Below are 14,721 nucleotides of genomic sequence, written 5' to 3' on the forward strand. Positions count from 1 at the left end.
ATGAATACAACGGTATTACCCACACTCAGGCCAAATCACCCAGGGAGCCATCAAGGCCCACCAAACGTCTGCAGGCCTGGCCACGCTCAGGGCTTTGTCACTGTGGCCAAGAGCTCCCCAGGTGTCCCGGCAGCCCGGACCATGCAGACGCCAGGCGGGGAGGGCATCCTGCAGGCAACAGTCCCCAGGGGGCTCCTCTGACAAAAGCCAAAGCCCTCCCCGAGTCCATGTCTAGGGTTCACTGGCTTAGCAGAGCCTTAATGACAAACGCAGATAAAGCCACATGAGCGCATTCTTTTTATATTACTGGCACTTGGAACCAGCAAATCACACACTTCATATGGAGAGGGATCATTCTCAAAGTAGGCCAGCTTCATAGCTTCTAAGCTCTTCAGTAAGCGTTTCTGTATTAAAATTCAACCTCATCTTGGCCACAAGAGTAACTCACATGAATGGAAGGCAGAGTAGACGTATCCTTTTTTTTTTTAAGTGATTTTATTTATTTATTTGACAGAGAGAGATCACAAGTAGGCAGAGAGGCAGGCAGAGAGAGAAGGGGAAGCAGGCTCCCTGCCAAGCAGAGAGGCTGATGCAGGGCTCAATCCCAGGACCCTGGGATCATGACCTGAGCTGAAGGCAGAGGCTTAAACCACTGAGCCACCCAGGCGCCCCTCATTTTTTTTTAAAACTGGTTTTAGTAAATTGGTATTTTCCCCACCAGTATCTCAGGAAAACCCAGAAACAAAGCAGACAGTCAGATTCTAAACATTTGTGTTCAAAAACAGGCAACACTCATTATTGCCCTATTTTTAAATATTAAACTGACTGTTTGCTCCTAAGAGGAATTATAAAAAGTCTCCCTTACTACATTGGTTCTCATTAGATTTCCTCTTAAAATAAAACTCTCTGTTCCAGCAGTCGCCGTGACTGGAACCTTCCTAGGAGGACAGACGGGTCCAGCTCTCCCCAACAGCACTCCTTTATTCTCTCGGGTTTCAGCAGCTGCTTAGACAAGTGAAGCCGTGTAAACCTGAGCCCGTGTTCTCCACAGGGCCTCGGTGCCAACCGGCAGAAAAGCACGGAAGCTTCCTTTGTGTGAGCTTACCACACCAGCACACTGAGCACGGAGACCCTCAGGGCTGGTTCTCCAGTGGGCTGGCTGGCAGGCATTGAGGGACCACCCTGAGCCAAGAGCCTGGTGGCAGTTTTCTGCTAGAATGGTCAGAGCTGACCTCTGTGATCAGAGGCCATCCTGCATCACACTGGTTTCCAAGGCTATCGTCACCCTTCCAGGCAGTAATTCCCAAAGCCCATGAACCACATCAGGATGGTTCCGCAGCTCAACAGTAACCTTAACCGACCCCTCGCCGACTCCCCGCCACTCTGAGGGCGAGGACTGTACCTCCCCTCTAACCCACCTCCACTCCCCGCAATCACAGTACCTAGTGTGTATATATAGTAGGTGCTCAGTAAATGCTGTTTGGGCTGTTGGGGCTCGCGCTGGAATGCAGTACCAGTCCTGCTTATGTTCCACTCTGTCCCATGACAGTCATCTGGGGGACCGTCTCATTCTTGCTCTCAAATCCTGCCTAGGAAATAGGCTCTGACGTCCCCAGTCCCTGGAGGTCCTGTAGTTGTACACTGCGATTTTGGACTTTATAGCACATGAACAGTTTGAGCCCTAAACACCTACTGTTATTATTCATTGTTTCATGTGTATTTTCTCTTGCCCCTCAGCTGGGTACAACTTGCTGAAGGCCGGTCTTCAGTGACCTAGCATGCTCCCTGCCTCTCTCAAAGTGCATGGGTACTCAATAAATATTTGTCAACTGATTGAGATTGCCTAAAACAAACAGGCCTTTGACTCGGGTTTCAGAGTCGACACATGGCAGGGGACCTCCAGGATCCCTACAGTTGAGATCTCTCCATTCTAAGCCTGGGAGATTATCTGTCCCAAACCTTCCCTACGCATTGCATCGCATCATCTTAAAGCATTTTTAAAAAAATATTTCATTTATTTGACAGAGAGAAATCACAACCAGGCAGAGAGGAGGAAGCAGGCTCCCTGCAGAGCAGAGAGCCCAATGCGGGGCTCGATCCCAGGACCCTGGGATCATGACCTGAGCTGAAGGCAGAGGCTTTCACCCACTGAGCCACCTAGGTGCCCCTGCATCTCATCATCTTTAACCTAGAGGCTAAGACGTAAGTCAAAGTATCTTTTAACATACGAGAAACCTATTTGTCTTGTCTTTTTTTTTTTTTTAAGATTATTTATTTATTTATTTGACAGAGAGAGAGATCACAAGTAGACAGAGAGGCAGGCAGAGAGAGAGAGAGAGAGGGAAGCAGGCTCCCTGCTGAGCGGAGAGCCCAATGCGGGACTCGATCCCAGGACCCTGAGATCATGACCTGAGCCGAAGGCAGCGGCTTAACCCACTGAGCCACCCAGGCGCCCCTATTTGTCTTTTCTTAACATTGATTTCATTTTCCTCTTGGCTCTGTCTAAGACGTTGGAGGTGGCGTGGTAACACGAAGATATTTAATCCCTATGGGTAAACTGAGTTTCTTTTCATTCGGTGAGTCCGTTGTCGGTTCTGATACATCTGTCACAACAGACAGACAGAGGGGCCAAACACATCTCCCAGGGAATTCTGGCCACCGCAAAGTCCAACCACACTGGGTAAGCCTGACAAGCAACGGACTTCCGTAGGACAACCCTCTGACGAAGCCGCCCGGCCTGAGCAGCTACAGGACTCCTGGAGGAAGCGCGGGTGTGTCGGGAAACGCTGGCTTGCCTTCAGCCACTCGGGGTCTACAGGACTTCAGCATGGTTGCGGAGCGGACAGGACGTTTCACGGGTTCGAGGGCGACTGGAGGTACCTGGCTCCTCCACCCTCCAGCGTCATGCAAATAATTGTGACGTCAAACCCACAGTTATCTCCTGCTCTGACGTCAGGGGCACCCAGCACAGAGGAGCAATTACCAAAATCCTTCCACAGAGTCTAATATCGTAACAAGCTGGGCCCTTTTCACCCTGTAGCAGACAATGCTCCAAGAATACCTCCACTTTCTTTCCTTTAAATAAAAAAAAAAGACCTTTCCAAATATGACAAATGCCTTTGGTGGGGGTTCCACACTCCGGCTGAATTTCTGCACTCGCCATGCCTGGAGAGAGAAATGGGTAACGCACAAACGCTCCCCTGGGGCAAGATACGCAGCTCTCGTATGGAAAGGGGGGACTCAAGACTCCTGCTTTTACACCTAGCCAAGTGTGGCCTGCCTCGCTAAGCAGAAAACCCCAGGACACACTCGGAGCACCCTCTTGCTCAATGAGACAGAGCCACTAGACTGAGGGAATGGGGAGAACATTCAAACAGGCGCAGCCCGGCAGCCCAGAGCAGCAGGCCAACTAGAGGATTTCATAACGATGTTGTTTAATTTGGGACCGACCCTTTCTGTGAGGCTGTGCCAATACTGTTAGCTAACAGGGCTGAGTACGAGCTGGAAGAAAAACAGAGCTGGTTTTTCAGACCTTTTCCCCCTTGGCTGATGCAAGATGTGAAACCAGGAGAGCAGAGGGAAGTTGTGGAAAGCTACTAGGTATAGCGAGGAGGAAAAATCTCCTGCAAACCAAGATAAGACGCTGACGCTTCATGCCACCTTCAGCCACAGGACCTGGAAAGCACTAAATTGCCTCCCAGGAGGCAGCAGTTCTTCCTAGAGATCACACCACTGTCTCAGTCTGGTATCCCACAATGCCTCAAGGCAGGCAAGATACATACCTGCTTCTACCCTGCCTGCTCCCCTCCTTCTCCAGCCCCCAAACTGCAGCAACCACACCATGCTGGGCCTGGACCATGAATTCCCAAGGCACTGGCTAAGTCTTTATGTTTGAATCCATTCTCTGCAGGGGGACCATGCTTCTTAAATGCCACCATATCACCTCAGCTAAAAACCTACTGTTGGTTCTCTGTCACCTACAGGATGGAATTAAAAGTCCTCAGCTTTGAAAGAAGTGCTTTCACGTAAGGGTCTCACCGGCACTTCTGGTGTCAGCTGCTGCCACTTCCTCTACCCAAACCCCGGCCTCTACGACAAACTCAAGAAGAGACCTGGTCACACTGATTTCCTTTATGTAAGACCTCTGCATGGAAATAAACTCCTTTCAGGATGGGAAATTGAGGAAAGCCAACGATAACCTAGGCTTTACATACTTGAGGATGATGAAAACCAGTATTTTAAGAGAATGATTTCGCTCGAACTCGTACGGTATCTGTAATACGAATGAAGAGAGGAATGTTAATTCAATATAACAGCATACATGACCCATGCACCAGTCTTGGAAATCAGTTATTTAGGAATCTGAGGTCTTCCTTGAAAGATACACTGCCTTATCTACTAGATGAATGTCCTGTGACTGCCTTAAACTAGTGCAAGCGATAAACAGTGGTCGAGATAATTAAAGCTCAAAGCAGCAGGTGTTAAATTCACTCTACGCTTCCAACTTAGGTTAATAACAAAGTCAGAAAGTAGAAAATCTAACTATTTATGGACACCAGACATCCCTGCAACTGACCTTCAGAAAATCAGCCTTTGGATATAAAAATAAAATATTCATGTGGCCCAATATTACATTCTGGACCACATCACAGAAGACAAACACCTACACAATGCTCTTAGTTTTAGGATAAAGGCACATCTAGTCCTGATTTAGACTCAAATGTTTATTAATTTTTATGTTGATTACAAACAGTCAGCCAAACTGGCTATAATTTTAGCTTATCTTTCCAGAGATGACTTAGTAAACTATCTTGTTACTAGCTAACATACACTACAAATAATTTGCACCCATATAGTCATTCAGAGATGACACATGTGTCCTTCAGATGAACTTGATAATTCTGGCTTAGGTAAAGCCCAAAGGAACATTAATCTTAAAGCTTGAGTGGACATTATAGCCATCAAGATCACCTGTTTATTTCAAAAGTGAAGAAACAGCAAAATAGTTTAAAATCATCCTGTCAGAGTTGGTGCTCAAACTTGAGCCCAAGACTCTGGACACTTAATTCTGGGCTCTTTCTGTTACAATGTAATTCCCCAGAACATGAAGCTATCAGAGCCATTCAGCCTGGGGTTCTAAAGGATTAGCTGTAGCTAACTGTTAAGTGTTTATTATGTGCCAGGCATTTTGTGCTAAGTGTTTTATAAGCACTGGCACATTTAGTCATCTCAGCAATCTCCAATGCAGACCAAGGAACTGAGGCTTGCCCAAAAAACATACAGATCAGAAGTGGGGAGCAGAATTCCTATCGAAGTCTGAACTTCAAAATGTTCGCTCATTGAGAGTGCTGGCCACGCTGTGACTACTTTCCTGCCTGCTCTTCCTGTGATTCACACCTAATCATCATAAAGGTCCCGAGAAGAACTGCAATAGAGTCACACTGACCTGCTGGATCCAGTACTTACAAACTCTGGCCATGGAAATTCTCCCTCCAGGATACCTATTTAACATCCTTCAGAATTAGCATTCTTGGCATCTTAGATAGGAACAAAATTCTACGTTAAGAGTTAGAGTTCTAGGGCGCCTGGGTGGCTCAGGTCATGATCCCAGGGTCCTGGGATCGAGCCCCATATCGGGCTCTCTGCTCAGCAGGGAGCCTGCTTCCTCCTCTCTCTCTGCCTGCCTCTCTGCCTACTTGTGATCTCTGTCTGTCAAATAAATAAATAAAATATTTTTTAAAAAAAAAGTTAGAGTTCTAGCTTAAAAGTTCCTTCTCTGCCTCATGTCCGGTAAGTCATGAGCATCAACTGCCACTCATTTCAGTAATACCTCCCTCTCTACCAAGTATCCATCCAAACCAAAGAGGTAACAGAAGAAAAGAGCCCTATGTTTATTGTTGGGAAAAGATACTGTTGTCCTTGAGTAGGTGACCTTTGCTGGTTATGTAAGCTTATAAGCAAATACTGTTGTATTTACAAGCACGTATTTTAAGGGTTTGTTTACAGCCAACTAACTACCTGGTACCTTATCACAACCCCAGGCTTACTCTAACATCCTGTATAAAATGCATACAAAAGTCAAGGTCAAAGGTGAGGTCACACATGAAAGAAAATTTATAAATTCTTTACTTAAGAAAGCTAAAGTGTTTTACTTTTTCTTTTTTAAAGATTTGAGAGAGTGGGCACCTGCTTGCGTGCACAAGTCGGGAGAGGGGCAAAGAGAGAGGGAGAGAATCAGACTCCCCGCTGAGTAGGGCAATGCGTGGCTATTTCTCAGAACCCTGAAATCATAACCTGATCTGAAATCAAGAATCAGACGCTTAAGTGAGCCACCCAGGTACCCCTAAAGCCTTTTAAGAAATACTTTAGGGTACCTTCCATAAAGTGGGGAATGGATTTACAGGCATGCCTCAGAAATACGGCAGGTTTGGTTTCAGCGGCAATAGCATTATATCCAAAAAACCAATCTACGTCACACTTAATTATAAAATATTGCTAAAAAATGCAAATCATCATGCAAGCTTTCAGTGAGTTGTAATCACTGATCACTGTAACAAGTATAATAATGAAAAGTATGAAAGACTCCAAGAATTACCAAAATGACAGGAACACAAAGTGAGCAAACGCTGTTGGAAAAAACGGCACTGACAAACTTGCTTGATGCGGGGTTGCTGCAAACCTTCACTTTGTTAAAAAAAAAAAAAAAAAAAAAACAAGAACCAAAACACAGTACCTGCAAAAAGCAAAATGAAACAAGGTATGCCTCTAAATTATCTATTTGCACATATTGGGAAAAATAAATTCAAATTCGGAAAAAAAAAACCATTCGGTTTCATGAAGGAAGAATCGCATGTAGGTATGAAGCGTGAGGGAGGAGGACTAGTCAGGGCAGTCCATAAAAATGGCAAAAAAAAAAAAAAAAAAATTGGGGGGTGCCTGCGTGGCTCTGTGGTTTAATGCCTCTGCCTCCAGTCAGATCGTAATCCCAGGGACCTGGGACAGAGCCCTGCATCAGGCTCTCTGCTCAGCAAGGAGCCTGCTTCCCTTCCTCTATCTCTGCCTGCCTCTGCCTACTTGTGATCTCTGCCTGTCAAGTAAGTAAATAAAAAAAAAATCTCAAAAAAAATTTTTTAATGTAAAATCACAGGCGACTCTATAGAGAAATCCAACTTGTTCCGTGAACCTTTTGCAACAAACTGAGGCACGGCAAATGAGGGAATTCCTACAGTTCTTCAAGTCTGAACCACTCTTATAATTACCACTCAGGTGGGGTTTTCCTGTTGGATACAGAGGGGGAATCTTATCTCACCACTCAGAATCCACATTCCTTGAAGAGGTCCAAGAATCAGTATGGGGCTGATGTTTTCCTGCATCCTCTATCAGACCTAGCACTGTGCTCCAAGAGCCAGCAGAGGATAAAGGTTCAACAAAGAGTGGAAGAGGTCACATTTCCCTGAAAGGGTGAACCCAAGCTTAAAGCCATTTGGGGAAAGGAAAGAACCATCCTGTCCAATGAAGTTACCTGGTTACCTCACATTTGGGAAAACCAGATCAGTGTTCTCTTATCTGGTCTCTTTAAAAAGACAACCTGGGGCGCCTGGGTGGCTCAGTGGGTTAAGCCGCTGCCTTCAGCTCAGGTCATGATCTCAGGATCCTAGGATCAAGTCCCACTTCGGGCTCTCTGCTCAGCAGAGAGCCTGCTTCCCTTTTTCTCTCTCTGCCTGCCTCTCTTATGATTTCTCTCTGTCAAATAAATAAATAAAATCTTTTAAAATAAATAAATAAATAAATAAAAAGATAACCTGCAATGGGGTGCCTGGGTGGCTCTGTCGGTTAAGTGGCTGCCTTCAGCTCGGGTCATGATCCCGGGGTCCTGGGATCGAGCCTCGCCTCGGGCTCCCTGCTTATCGGGGAGCCTGCTTCTCTCTCTCCCTCTGCCTGCTTGTGCTCTCTCTCCATCTCTCTAATAAATAAATAAAATCTTAAAAAAAAAAAAAAGACAACCTGCAATTCTGCCTTCTACTGGGAGGAGAAGCCATAAAGATAAGTGTTGACCTTAGAAGAAAGTGCCAACTCATTAAGGATGCCTCCAATGAGCCAGAGACAGTGTTAGTCTTTGGAGAACATTTAAATGGCTGAAGAACATTTAAAAAGCAACACTGAGTTAGTTGTACTTAATGGCAGAAATGTTCCTCTTTGTTTAAAAAAAAAAAAAAAGCAAAAGAACAAAAAAAACCTAAAAGTGGTTCACTGCGGGTTGATTTCCTAGCTTTTGAATTTTGAAACATTCAAATTACAAAATTCAATCAATATGTCTTTTAAGAAATACTCTTCCTGAAACTGGTTTATTGCTAATGCTAAACAAAAACCAGTCTTCCTCTTAAGCAACTTGGAAATCAAGGTGGGGGGAAGGCAGAGGGAAGCAGGACACACTGATTTTTTTTTTTCAAGTTTTTATTTTAATTCACACACTAACAGTTCTCACTTCTTTTGTGGTAAAAGGTTCAGATTCCTAATCCGGAGAGAGAAGGGAAGAACCTATGTCCTGAATTATATTTGTTGGCAACTGTGCGAAGCAACGTACATTAAAGCAATGCCTGGGACTTCTGAGTGGGATAATGTTGAATATGCATGACACACAAAAGGAAAATGTTCATTACTTACAGATGTGCTCCAAGTTGTGCTTTTTTCCTTTTTTGGAGTATCAAACAGAGGAAGGCAAGAGGTTTGTAGCCATGTTATTATAAGCATTGCTGCCTCTCCCCCTCCCAAACTAGAATATTCCAGTATTTATTTTGTTATCCATATGACCACAGTTTAGACTAGAGTAAAAATAGAAGCCGTGTGAGCCTAACCTGAAACGTCCCAAGTGCTGGAGAGGGTCAGTATTAATAGAGTCTAACTGAAATAACGAGATTCTGTTTCCTGGTGGAGTTTGGCAGGAGTGGGGGGTGGGAGGGGAAGATTTGGAATTTATTTCTTATTCAGAAGTGTTTTGTAAAAACTACCATAATGGAACAGAGTCCAAGTCAAGCACAAGAAGCCAACAGGCTCTGGTTTAGATTTAATAATTCACTCTAAGGGTTTTCAACTGTGACAACTTCAGGCCCCATGACACAAACATGTATATTCTCCACCCTACACGGGGGCCGACAGAATGCCGTGGGAAGCCTATGGGACTGGCAAATGGGAAAGACCTTACTTCCAAAGGGCAGGCCACACCCTGCCAGGCTCCAAGGGGTGCCAGAGAAGGGACCTGCGGGCTGAGGCCAGCAGCGGCTGATGGATGCAATTTCTAGGGGAGACTGTACTCGGAGGTCTAGCACTGAGCTTGAATGTTAACAGGAATATGGGACACTTTACTACTGGCCTGTAAAGAGACACTTTGACTATTTAAAAGATGGCAACTAACAGAAATTGGCTCAGGCCCTTAGGGAAGCACACTGCTAAGGTGTTTTAAGAAGATACAAAATCTTTTATACCATCTGATCAGATAGTTTTACTCTCAGGAATTATCCTAAGGAAAAATTCTAACAGAGGAAGAGTTAGGGTTTTACTACCACACTGAAACAAACTCACCGAAACAACCTAAATGCCAACTATGGGCAGGGGCGGGGGGTGCTCAGTAAATTATATGGGATGTGTTACCTTTCTCAACGGAGACATTAAAAATCATAAACCACGGAGCAACAAAGAAAAGTGTTTAGACAACACATTAAATTTAAAAAGTATATATTGTTTTACTTTCTCCTAATACGACAACTCTATTAAAATCTCACACCATTTGGCCAAAGGCAGATAGGGGGATGGAAAGTGAAGAGAGTTCTGAGACGCCTGGCTCAGTCGGTTAAGTGTCTGACTCTTGATCCCAGCTCAGGTCTTGATCTCAGGGTCGTGAGACACAAACACACACACACACACACACACACACACACACACACACACGAGAGTGCACTGGTAAGGATGGTGTCTTATGAGCGATTTCTTTCCTAACTGATACTATCACTGCATTTGTACACATATATATGGGGCTAAATGCATAGCAAGCACAAAGCCAATGAGTCACACAGTCACATGGGACCAACTTCTAACATCAACAGTATAAACAAGTAAGTTTTCAGAAGTTCAACAGCTCATGCTTCAAACATGGACAAGTGCCTACAGAGAGACAGAGAGAGAGAATCTAAAGAGGCAACATGCAATTATATAGGTGTGTAAGTGACAAGCATTAGAAACAAAATAACCTCACACTTCAGCAGAGTGCCACAGAATGACCCCCCAGTGCTTGGGCCACTTGGATTCACTTCATCTGAGATCACAAGAGAAAACAGTCTAGCAGAATGGGTATTCAAATCACAAGATTCCAGGTTCTAAAATTTCCTGGGTTTCATTACCCATCTTACTAGCTACTCTTGGCTCCTGGGTTATTTAAAGCAAGGAAGCTGCTCCCTGTCCAAGTCAGGTTGCCTGGATTCTCAGTGAACAAGTTTCCCCTTCCAGCTTAGGCTCTGCCTCTGAAGGGCAAAACCTGAACTTGGAACACCGTGCCCCGACAGGCCTACAGGGCTGACATGCCATGGGAGCCCCCAGATGTTCAGCACTGCTCCTGGTTTTCAGAGTCTCTTCTGCTACACACTTATCTCTTTGAAAGGAGAGCCTCTCATTCTGCGTCTCCTACCGATTCCAGAAAGCCTTTGGCTTGACCCAGTGACTATCTGATATAAGAGGGCTTTTTCAACAAAGATGACATTTGCGGGTCATTCCTTATCCTGGAAGATTGAAAGTGTGTTGGCACTTACCCAAATGAAAGTAACAAAGCAAGAAGGAAGGGGATAAATATGAAGGTGATAAGACCACTGATTGGGGAGGGAAAAAAAGCCAAGTCATTCTGAACAGTGTGAACAGTGGGCCTTTAGGACCTAGTGCCAGGTATGCCCAAGTGATTATTCACATTCCTGATCTCTGCTGGAAAAAAACACCCTGATTCTGCCCAAGACTCATAGCCCCAGGCCCCGTATTTCTTTTTGTTATATAAAGGAACTGTTCTTGAGCAAACTTTTTAACCAAGTGGGGTTAAACTTTTTAACCAAGTGGGAACAAAACAAAACAAAACAATGAGGGCTAAGCAGCTTTTAAAGAAATGGTTTCCTTGATAGAGAAACCAGGACGAGATTTGAAGATACCATTAAAATCTATTACGAAATCCATCACAGACCCTGCATGAAATTTCCCAAAGCTGGAGCATCCCCAGGCTGCATCACAACACTCGAGACAGGAGCACGAGTTTCCGGACAGAACCACATGCTTCACAGAAAGGGTGTTTATCTGTGTCCCATGACCTGTGCCGTCTTTAAGCAAATGCATTTTAGAAAGTGCTCCTGGGGGCGCCTGGGTGGCTCAGTGGGCTAAAACCTCTGCCTTCCGCTCAGGGCATGATCCCAGAGTCCTGGGATCAAGCCCCATGTCAGGCTCTCTGTTCAGCAGGGAGCCTGCTTCCTTCCCCTCTCTCTCTCTGCCTGCCCCTCCGCCTACTTGTGATCTCTCTTTGTCAAATAAATAAATAAAATCTTAAAAAAAAAAAAAAAGTGCTCCTGCTGGAGGGCCAAAGTGCTATATTTGACTAATTTATGTGAAGATAACATTTATGCATTTGTCACTGGCGTTGTAAGCGGCCACGTGGCCAAAGCTTCCAAATTCCAAAAGGTAGTAACCTAACCCATCCTGGCATTGCCTTCTGTCTTTCTGAATCAGATGTCTGTCTATCAGAATCTAGATGTGGAGACATTCGGACACCTTGCTGAGGGAACTGTATACTGTTATGATACGAGGGTGTAGAGGATGAGAGGCAGGAGGGAGCCGGCAAGATGGTTCAATTACCGGCTCAATTAAAAAATATTTAAGGAGTGCTCTGGAATATCTATTTAAAGAGAGCATTTCATTACTTTTTTGCCCCCACATAAGGCTGATTCACAGTAATTCACTAGCGATAATTAAAAGTCCCAGTTGGAACACACATTCATAAGCACCATTTCATAAGAGACATAGCACTTAGTCTTCTAAAAATATGGGAAAAGAAAAGCAAATCGTTATGAGTCAAAATATATCAGGCCATCTCAGGGAATTTTTTTTTTCTCCAAGTGAATCCAGTAATAAAAGCAGCTTGCCAGCTGATTCCATCCATTCCGAAGCAAGCCATACCAAAGGCCCCTGCCGTGATTTAGCACTCAAGAGTGCTAAATAAAACTTGATGATGCTAAACCTAACACTATTTTCTAAAAATTCCCACATTCCCCAGGATCTTCAATTCTGCCCAAAGTTACGGACCACTGCATTCCTGCAAATGCCTCCGTAAAATAACCAACGACAAAGTCTCCATTAAAAGCCCCTCCCACCCCTTCTAGGATGCAAGCCCCCTGAGCTACGGTCTGTCTTCATTTCCTGGGGAGCTCAGAGTCTTATTGACAATGTGCAACCCTGGGAGCCTGGGCCGCGGTAATGGTTTCTCACTTGGGTTCCAACTCACGCCTTCCAACGTGGGGCCAATGTCCAGTAGATTTCACCATTCCAGGCATCCTATCCCCAGACCAGCCCATCTGCCCACAGAGTGTTTATTATTTAATTGGGATAAATCCGAGATCCGCGAGCAGCCTGAGAACAACTCATTCACGGCACACGTATGTAAGATGCCCACTGAAGAATTGTCCCCGGGCCGCAGACAAACAGCTAGGGAGCTCTCAGCTCTAGGATCCCTCATGTCAGCTGGACATACCTGCCTTTGGCCAATGCTCTCGAATAAAAGACCTCCGACTCTCTTCCTGCTGTTTAACCTTGCACACTGCTTGTAGAAAAATTACTCACACTTCTTGCCCCTCCTGCTTTGGAGGCTGAAGAATGCGGGGCTGAATGATCACAGCTGCTGGGCAACCTCTTTGGCATGCAAGCCGCCGACTCCTCACCTAACAGCCTTCCCCTGCCTCGCTGCCCTGGCCCGCCGGGGACGGCCACAATCTCTTCAAGCGGCCGCATTGCAGCGCAGCCCCCATGGAAACCCATTTGGAACTGTTCAAGCTCGTACCAAAGATGATGTTTTTAATACAGATTGTTCTTTTTAAATCTCTTACAAAAGCAGCTGTAATCAATCGTGCCGGGGAGGGGAAGGTGGGGGGCTCCGTAGAAAGCTGCCACTTGGAAAGCCCTAATATTGATTCCTTCCCCTTTCACGGCTTTTAAGAAAACAATCCCATGCTAAGAAACCATAATCAATTTCTCCAGACTTCGCGAACATGAAACACCATCTAAATTATGATACATTTATTTTTTAATTCAATAAAAACCATAGCCGATATAAGAAATCCATCTGTGACCCTGCCCTTCATTCTAGGGAAAACATGTTTGTTTTTGGAAAGGAAAGTCACCAGAACAAATTTGATAATTATTAAACACTGATTTAACCTCAGGAACTAAGAGTTGTTAAGCAGGTAACACTCAAAGAATAAAGGGAAATCGGTCTTCATTTGAGATCTGGCTTCTCCAATTCTTCATTTGCAAGACAATATATGCTATTTTCCCCTGTGCCTTTCTTGGAGAAAACTATCCATTCTAAGCCTGTGTTTATAGATCGTCATGAGTCCAAGTGGTCACATCCTGACTGAACTTCCAAATACCAGAATATTTTAAGTCGTTTCCCAGGAATTATGGCAGATACATTATTCTGTCAAATCTGCCTCTCTGCATTAGGCTTCTCAGAAACACAAACATTTCCAAAGGGAAAAAGCCCATGTTTAAGACTGTAATGTGCAGATGGCGCAATTTGGCATTTTCATCTAAAAAATTATATGAAAAATCCTCGCCAGCCTCAACAGCCCATTTCCAGATTAGACGTTAAGGAAAATCACGGTTTAATGTAATGTCTGTTATCTGTACTCCTGTTTAGAAGGGGGGAAAAAAAACACCTTAAGACTTTATTAAAATGCCTTACATAAAAGGAACACAGAACCGGAACCTAAGTAGAAAGACAGCCCCTGCCACTTTGTCAGCGTGGCATTTCCCACGTGCATGAAAGGAGATCTGGTCAAATCTGAGAGTTGGCAAAACAGCAGAAAAACAAGAAAACTCAGCTGCCCTTTGCTTTGCTCCCAAGTAAGTATAATTTCAATTTCAAGGGAGTGAGCTATGATTTCTGTGGTAAGGATCTGATCCTCATTCGGGTTTCCTGTTCCCAGCATCCAAAGACCACAGAAGTTTACTAAAGGGATGGCTAGACGATTGGCAAATGTGTTAGTTGAGAAGTTTAACTCCCTCTCCACACCCACCCCAACCCTTCAAATTAGAGAAGGCCCCGGCTTTTTCACCAAACTAAATAAGCAAGAGCTGAGGGTTCTGTAAAACTCCTTAACAGTAGCTGATCAAGGGCCAGAATCTTTGTCAAGCCCCACCTCCTGGGGCCGCCACACAAGGAGGATCTCACCGCTTCATTGGCCTGGGCTGCCTCTGTAGCCCCAGTACGTCCTTTAAAACAACTTTCCTCCAGCAAACAAGCCTCTGGCTTTCCTCTCTTCCATTGTAAAACTGTTGCAGCACAAAACACAAGCATTAAATAGAAACCAGAATAGGATCAGCCTGGTCAGCCAAAGCCAATCCCATCCTTCTAGCTGGATGCTCTAGATCAGAGCTGTCTGGGGAAATTTACTACAGGGAGCAGAAATGTTCTAGGTGTGTCTT

General features: G+C 44.8%; 1 protein-coding gene across 1 annotated transcript in view; it reads right to left on the reverse strand.

Annotated features, from left to right (window-relative positions):
* SDC2 (syndecan 2) overlaps window positions 1–14,721 on the reverse strand; it is a 104,056-nt gene that overhangs the window by 15,239 nt on the left and 74,096 nt on the right. The window lies entirely within an intron of this gene.

The sequence above is a fragment of the Meles meles genome, chromosome 1 (genome assembly GCF_922984935.1).
Source record: "Meles meles chromosome 1, mMelMel3.1 paternal haplotype, whole genome shotgun sequence".
In the NCBI taxonomy this organism is placed as follows: Eukaryota; Metazoa; Chordata; class Mammalia; order Carnivora; family Mustelidae; genus Meles; species Meles meles.